The sequence below is a fragment of the Notamacropus eugenii genome, chromosome 1 (assembly GCF_028372415.1).
Source record: "Notamacropus eugenii isolate mMacEug1 chromosome 1, mMacEug1.pri_v2, whole genome shotgun sequence".
NCBI lineage: Eukaryota > Metazoa > Chordata > Mammalia > Diprotodontia > Macropodidae > Notamacropus > Notamacropus eugenii.
In genome coordinates, this window is record NC_092872.1 from 254,478,996 (window position 1) to 254,488,111 (window position 9,116).

Here is a 9,116-nt window from a genome sequence, read left to right on the forward strand (position 1 = left end):
AGATAACAAGGGGTGGGAATGCCAAAGCAATAAACTGATAGTCTTTCTGAGTAAACAAGATAAGTTTTCCATTAACTAAGCTAAACTGTGCCTAACTGACTTCTTAAACATGTTTGTTCTTTCTCCACCATGAAAAATAATTTTCTTGAGAGAGAAGATGGCAATGAAATAGGCATTTACATATCCTGCATTCTTTCTGTCCTCTTTACATAGTGGACCACTTAACCAAGGGGCACTCCCCACTATTTATTACTTTTTACTTTTTGCTTCAACCTTTGGTGTCCCCAACATTTTTACATTCTTGAATGTCTTCTAAGCTTTAGTCTTCCTGACCCTGATCTTTCGGGTTGCCACCTTTTCTTATATCAGTCCTTAATGATACTCACCATCTAATCGTTCTTTGTACATGTCCTCATCTGCTAATGAACCCATCTCTCCACAAATCTCCATGAATTACCTGCCCCCAACCTAGTTTAGAGAGCAACCACAGATCTCAGATTGAGACTGTAGCCAAAGGTAGTTTGTTTTTTCTGGTCTTCCCCCTTGGATTGATGTGGGACATATTCCACTGTTCATACTGACCTCTGTTTTCATGTCAGGTGCAAGGTTCTGAGTATCACATCAGAATGTATTCCTTCTCCCATGTTTGACTTGCCCACAGGTCTTTAAAGTTTCAAAAATAACCTAATATACCATTAATAGTCAGCACATGGAGAGCACTTCACAATGAACTGTACATATAGGGGTAGGTCTCAGTGAGTCACCATTCACTTATTGCCCTCTCTCCCATTCACAGAAAGTACATCACCTGCAAAGTTTGTCTAAAGGAGCTAGTCCACCAAAGCTTCTTGCTCTGTTGTAACAAAGTTGATTCTGAGAGTTTCAGAAAGAAGATAAAAAGATAAAGAAATTCTTGACCAAGGGTGTACTAGAGCCAGCTCAGGCCATCACAAGAGGGCTGGTTGTTGAATTCTGAGTATAATCATTTACTCCTTGGACATCTGACAAATACCACAAATTAGGCCTTGATTTATTGTTTTACTTCTAGATTTCAAGAAGTGATGAAGAAAATGTTGATGTGGAGATTCAACTTAAAAGTGTGCCAGGTATAATTTTTGGGAAGAAGCCAGCTGTTACACATTTACCAGCCAACCCCTGCACCCTGCCCCTGGGGAGGATTCTTAGGAGTACTTATAGGAGAGCTCTCTATCCTTCAAAAGTATGACTGACTTACCTTTTGCATTGTTAGGGGGAGTTCCTTCTTTGATACAACCACAGAACCCTTGCTATATGCAATAATAGTAATAATATTTATGTAACACTTCCATTTTATGTGATACAGTCCCAGGCACTGTGCTAAAAGCTTTATAAATATTATTTCATTTAATGCTCACAATAATATGAGTAAGTAGATGCTATTAACATCCCCATTTTACATATGAGGAAATCGAGCCAAATGGTTAAATGACTAGAGAATAATAGCAGAAATACCATCCTGGCTCTACCCCTGTTAACATTCTGACCTTGGTCAAGTCACTTTCTATCCCTAGACTTCTGTTTCCTTCCCTGGCTACTGAGACTATTAGAAGAGAAGATCTAGCTCTTAAATACTGAACTCTTGTGATCCTGTGATTCCAAGCACCCCCACCAATCAAATCTTCCCTACCTAGTTTAAAGATTAGGAAACTTGAGCACAGAGATATGAAGGGGTTTCACAAGGCCACACACTCAGTGAGTGAAAGGCAGAGCTGGGATGCTGCCTGAACTTTGGACTCTCAAACTGAGATGATCTTCTTTCTTTGTTTATAGAAGATATGAAGCCTGGTGAACTCATGAACTCTTTGAACTTAGCATGAACTTCTAAGCAGTTTTATGTTTCTTTTTTTTCAACTTCTACTGTTTTTATAAATTTACTGTTAGTTTTCATCATTCACTTCCATAAGATTTTGAGTTCCAAATTTTCTTTCTCTCCCTTCCTCCTCCTTCCCAAAGACAGCATGCAATCTGATATAGACTATTCATATGCATTCATATTATACATATTTTCACATTAGTCATGTTACAGAGAAGAATTAGAACCAATGAGAGGTAGAAAGAAGGAACAAAAAAGAGAGACAGAGAGCAAATAGTATGCTCAGATCTGCATTCAAATTCCCTAGCTCTTTTTCTGGATATGTATAGCATTTTCCATCATGTGTCTTTTGAAATTGTCATAGATCCTTGCATTGTTAAAAAGAGCTAAGTCTATCAAACTTAGTCATCACACAGTTTTGCTGTTTCTGTGTATAATGTTCTCCTGGTTCTGCTCATTTCACTCAGCATCAGTTCATGAAAGTCTTTCCAGGTTTTTCTGAAGTCTGCCTTCTCATCATTTCTTATGGAATGTATTCCATTACATTCATACACCACAACTTGTTCAGCCATTCCCTCATTGATGGGTGTCCCCTCAATTTCCAATTCTTGGCCAGCACAAAAATAACTGTCATAAATATTTTTGTAAATGTGGGTCCTTTTCCCTTTTTATGGTCTCTGGAATACGGACTTAGAAGTGGCATTACTGGATCAAAGAGTATGCATAGTTTTATAGCCCTTTGGGCATAGTTCCAAATTGCTCTCCAGAGTCATTGGATCAGTTCACAACTCCATCAACAACGCATTAATGTTCAAATTTTCCCACATCTCCAACATTTTCATTTTTCTGTTTTGTCATGTTAGCCAATTTGATATTTGTGTTAGGTAGTACCTCAAAGTTGTTTTGAGTTACATTTCTCTCATCAATAGTGATTTAGAGCCTTCTTTTCATCTGACTAGGTGTAAGTATTAGCAAGGTGGGATTTTTTTATTTTTTTTCTAGAGTCCAATTTCCTAGGCTCAGGCTACATTGTAAATATTCAAAGAATTAATCTCTTATGAACCAACTGACATTTTTCCAGTTATTTAGATCTGACCTTATTTGTGTGGAGTGCTTTGTAATGGTGTTCATATAGTTCCCAGGTCAGGTTTACATTCTTCAAAATATATCTGTTTACCTAATCCAACACTACTATTCTTTAATTCCTGATCATTGGTTTCACACAGATAGAAGATGAATATTGCAAGGATAAGAAAGAGTGGTGTGGATTCTGGAGGGAGTTCACTTTGAATCAACTTTCTTTGATTATTATTAACATTTCCATCAGGAAGATACATACTCATGAATGGTTTTCAGCACTGTCTTGGAATGGAGCCAGAAGGATTCTATTTGAGCGGTGAAATCTTCCAGGTATTCCCATTTCAGGATAAAATGGTACTGGGTTCATCAAACCTCCAAACCTTGCACCGCATTCTGGACAAAATGGAATTCTATTTCATTCCAGTTTCTATGTTGACATTCAGTTTGGGGGTAATAATGAGAACTACATCACTATCAGATCTGTGTAGAGCTTTTAAAGTCATACACAGTGATAATTATACAACTTCGTAGTATAAAGGGCAATTTAGGTGCACTCCTTTGACTTCACAAGTTTCCTGTCAGGCCAGCAGTGCATACAGTGAGGTGGCTTGGTAGCCTGGGAAAGGACCTAGACTTGAAATCAGAGGATCTCGTTTCAGATTCAAGCTTGGCTGATGACTCTCTATGTGAGTCTAGTCACTTCCCCTAACTAGGGTTTCAGTTTATCGTCTGTCAAATGAAGCCATTGACCTCAGTGACTTCCAAGTTCCCATTCAACTCTAGATTTATGATCCTATGACTCTCTTTAGCACTTTAGAGTTTCCCAAGCTCTTTGTAGATACTGTGTCCTTTAATTGTCATGAGTGGGGCAAGTATTACTCACCTGATTTTTCAAATACAATAACCTAGGTCCTGAGTGATTCCATGATGTACACAAATACGTTTGAGTAGGGAGTGGCAGAACAGGATTTGAACTCATATCTTGTAACTCCATATAAAGGTTCTTCTACCACAAAACCTTCCTATGATCATGCCAAGTATGTACTATGTCATTCTTAAAAATTAGATGTGTGATTTCATGAAGGCATGAGCTTCTGTTGATAAATGTTGTCTCCTAATGCGCATTGTCACTTTCTCTGAAACATTCTGCCAGATTTTATTGGTCATATAAAGAAATACTGATAATTTATGTGGGTTTAATCTTATATCCTCCAACTTTGCTAAAGTTATTATTTCAAACAAGTTTTTTAGTTGAAGCTTTAAAGTTCTCTGAATATTATCTGAAAAGAGTGTTAGTTATGTTTCTTCATTGCCTATTCTACTTTCTTCAATTTCTTATTCTTCTGTTATTGTTATACCTAGTATTTGCAGTGCTATATTGAATAATAGTGCTGATAATGGACATCTTGACTTCACCTATTGTCTTATTGGGAAGGTTTCTAGCTTATTCCCATTATACCTCATGCTTGCTGATGGCTTTAGATAGATACTGTTCCTCTTTTTAAGGAATGGTCCCATTATTCCTATGCTTTCTAGTGTTTTTAGTTGGAATGGGTGCTGTGTTTTGTCAAAAGTTTTTCAGCATCTATTGAGATTATTATATGATTTATGTTGGTTTTCTTATTGATATGGTCAATTATATTGATAGTTTTCATAATTTTGAACCAATCCTGCATTCCTGGTAGAACTTCTACTTGGTCATAATGTAAAATCCTTGTGCTATATTGCTGTTATTGCTTTGTGAGTATTTTGCTCAAAATTTTTGTGTCAATATTCATTAGGGAAATTGGTCTATTATTTTCTTTCTCTATCTCAGCTCTTCCTGGTTTAGGAATCAACACCATATTTGTGCCATAAAAGGAGTTGGGTAGGACTCCTTCTTTGCTATTTTTTCAAATAGTTTATATAGTATTGGAATTAATTTTTCTTTTAATGTTTAATAGAATTAACTCACAAATCCACCTGATCCTGAGAATTTTTCCTAGGGAGTTCATTAATGGCTTGTTCAATTTCTTTTTCTAAGATGGGCTTATTAGGCATTCTATTTCCTGATCTGTTAGTCTAGGTAATTTATATTTTTTATAAATATTCATCCATTTTGCCCAGATTGCTAGACTTATTAGCATATATTGGACAAAATATTTCCTAATGATTGCTCTAACTTCTTCTTTATTATTCATGATTTCACCCTTTCATTTTTGATACTAGATGTTTGGTTTTCTTCTTTTTTTAATCAAATTAACCAATGCTCATTTATTTGCTTTTTCTTCATAAAACCAGTTTCTGAATTTATTATTAACTCAATAGGTTTCTTTACTTTCAGTCTTATTAATCTTACCTTTGATTTCCAGGATTTCCAAATGGGTATTCAATTAGGGATTTTTAATTTGTTCTTTTTCTTGTTTTCTTTTTTTTTAGTTCATGCCCTATTCATTGATTTATTCTTTTTCTATTTAGTAGATTTAAGAATCTAGAGAAATAAATTTTCCCTAAGTACTGCTTTGGCCACATCCCCTAAATTCTGGTATGTGGTCTCAATACTGTCATTATCTGTAATGAAATTATTGATTGCTTCTTTGATTTGCTCTTTGACCCACTTATTCTTTAGGATTCAATTATACAGTTTTCAATTAATTTTTAATTTATATTTCCACTGCCCATTATCAAATGTAATTTTATTGCATTATGATCTGAAAAGACCTCATTTACTATTTTTGCCTTTTTATATATGATTTTGAGGTTTTTTATGCTCTATCACATGGTCATTTTTGTGTAGGTGTGCTGCTGAGAAAAGGGTATGTTCCTTTGTGTTCCCATTCAGTTTTCTCTAAAGGTCTGTGATATCTACTCTTCTAATATTCTATTTACCTCCTTTGTTACCTTCCTGTTCATTTTTGGTTGGATTTATTGAGTTCTGAGAGGGTACAGTTGAGGTCTCCCAGTAGCATAGTTTTGCTGTCTATTTCTTCCTGCAACTCACTTAACTTCTCCTTTAAGAATCTAAATGATATAACACTTGGTGCATGTGTTTAGTATTGATAATGTTTCATTGTCTATGGCAACTTTCACCAAGATGTCATTTCCTTCCTTATGTCTTTTAATTAAATTTATTTTTGCTTTTACTCTGTCTGAGATCAGGATTGCTACCTCTCCTTTTTTTTTTTAACTTGAGCTAAAGCATAATAGATTCTGCTATAGCCCCTTACCTTTATTCCATGTTATTCTCTTTGCTTCAAGTATGTTTCTTATAAAAAAAACATGATAGGATTCTAATTTTTGTCCACTTTGCTATCCATTCCCATTTCATGGGAGAGTTCATCCCATTCACATCCACAGTTATGATTAGTGTGTATTTCCCTCCATCATATTCTTCCCCCTGTTTGACTTCTCTCACCAGTTTGCTTCTGTCCACCACTTCACCTGATCTCCCCTCCTTTCTGTCAGTCCCCACCCTCCCTTACTTGACCTCTTCCCCTCCTACTTTGCTGCCAGGTATAAGAGATTTCTATATTCAACAGACTGTGTGTATATTAAAGAGAGAATCTTTAAATGTTTAATAGAATTCACTCATGAATCCATTTGACCCTGGGAATTTTTTGAGCCAATCTCTCTTTGAGCCAATACTGATGAGTAAGGTTCAAACAATGCTCTTTTCCCACCTTCCCATTTTCCTCTCCACTGTCCCCTGGTCCTTGTCACCTCTTCATGTGAAATAGTTTACCCCATTCCTCCTCTCCCTTCCCTCTACACCCATGGCACTCGTCTTTGTCATCCCTTAAAGTTTTTATGTCATTCCCTCTAATTAACTTTATACCTGTGCCCTCTCCCTATGTATATTCCTTCCAGGTGTACTATTAATGATACAAGTTTCAAGAAACATAAACATCTTCCCCTGTAAGAAAGCAAATAGTCTAGTTCCCTTGAATCCTTTATGCTTTCTTTTTGCTTTTACCTCCTTATGTATCTCTTGGATCTTGAATGTGGAGGTCAAATTTTTGGTTTAATTCTGGTCTTTTCCTTATGAAATCCTGAAATCCCTGTTCTGTTGAATGAGCATTTTTTTTCCTTCCTTAATTTTGCTAGGTAATTGATTCTTGGGTGTAGCCCTAGCTTCTTTGCCTTCTGGAATATCTTGTTCCATGACCTCTGATCCTTTAATGTTGCAACTACCAAGTCCTGTGCAATCCTGGTTGTGTCTTCTCAATATTTAAAGTATTTCTTTTTGTCCACTTGTAATATTTTTTCCTTGACCTGAGAGTTTGGAAATTTGACTATAATGTTTGTTGGAGGTTTTATTTTGGAATCTCTTTCCTTAGGTGATCAGAGGATTCTTTCAATGCTTATTTGTCCTCTCATTGCAGGACATCAGGGCAGTTTTCCTTGATAATTTCTTGAAAGATGATGTCTAGGTCCTCCTTTTGATCATGGCTTTTAGGTAGTCCAATGATTCTGATATTGTCTCTTCTGAATCTGTTTTCCAATTCATTTGTTTTTCCCAGGGGATGCTTTACATTTTCTTCCATTTTTTTGTTCTTTTGTTTTTGTTTGATTGATTATTGTTGTCTCATAGTATCATTACCTTCTACTTTCCCAATTCTAAATTCTAAGGTATTGCTTTCTTCAAATCAACTTTTGTACTTTTTTTCCATTTAGCCAACTACACTTTTGAAGGAGTTTTTCTCTTCAGTGGATTTTGTATCTCCTTTTCCATTTGTCTACTTCTACTCTTTAAGCAATTGTTTTCTTTTTCTAAACTGTTCACTCCTTTCATAATTCTCTGGCATCATTCTCAGCTCTTTTCCCCATTTTTCTTCTACCCCTCTTATATGATTTCTAATCACTTTGAGCTCTTCTTTAAGTTATCTCTGGGCTTGAGAAGGTTTCCCATTTTCCTTTAGGGTTTTGCCCACAGCTCTTTTGACATTGTTGTCCCCCTCTGAGTTTGTGTCTTGATCTTCCCTATTACCATAATAACTTTCTATGGTCAGGTTCTTCTTGTTTTTTGCTCTCTTTTCTGAAAGAGATTCCAAAATAAAACCTCCAACAAACACTATAAGGGGGAGATTTTTTTCTTTCTTTTCAATTTGATCTCTGCTTCCAGGGTGAAAGGGTCTCTGGATGAGGCTTCTTGTGTCAGTGGCTGCTGGTCCTGGCTGTTTACCTGGTGCTATACTCATGTTACCCTAAGATTCATGGGGGACCTTCATGTCTGGTGCTGTGTTGAGGGTATTGGCTGGAGATGTCTGGTGTTGTTAGAAGCTGTAGAGGTCTGGCAGCTTAACTGGTGCCAAGCTAGGGTCCTGGAAGTTGTATCTGATATATATGGAGGGCCAGTAGGGATTTTCTACATTTATTCCCAGGGATACACTGAAACCTATGGAGATTTGTCCACCTGAGGGTGTCTATTTTTCCTGAGCTATGCTGAAGCACATGTCGGTCTGGCCTACTTTCTGTGTACTGGAGGATGACTGTTTGCCTGGGGCTCCACTGATGCAAGTGAAGGTATGGCAACTGGAAGATTTCTGTTTGCCAGGAATCAGACTGAAGCATGGGGAGTCCAGTTGTTTGAAGATGCCACCCCCACTTCCCAGACTGGGAGGTACGTGAAAGCACATGGAGGTCCAGCCACTGGAAGATGCCTCTTTGTCTAGGACTATGCTGTAGCACATGATAGCTCTCCAAGTTGAACTCTGCTGGTTCCCCTTGTTGAGCTGAGGCACTTGCCTGCTCCACCATATTGTGGCTCAGCATCTCTTCCCATTTTGCTGATGTGGGGCTTTCTGAGTCTCTTTCTATCCTGGAATGAGTTTCCCTTTGTATCAGTGACACATAGTTTTCATGATGACTCTCCAAGTCTCCTGGGATAAAAAAAACAACAACAACAACACACCCTTGTTTCTGCTGGCTCCCTTGTTTGAGGATTTGTTCTGGGGTGCTATTTTATGGTTATTTGAAAGTGAATATGGGGGCAGAGCCAAGATGGCGAAGTAGAAAGACGCACATACACACAGCTCCGAACCCACAAACCACAGAATGGCTAGAGGGGACCAACCCAGGGCGAATTCTGCACCCAGAGACCACGGAATATTGGAGCAAGGGAGATTTCTGTTCCAGAGAGACCTCCAAAACTCTCACGGGGGGTCCTTCGCGCCGTGGACTGGGCGCTGGGACGGGGAGCAGAGGG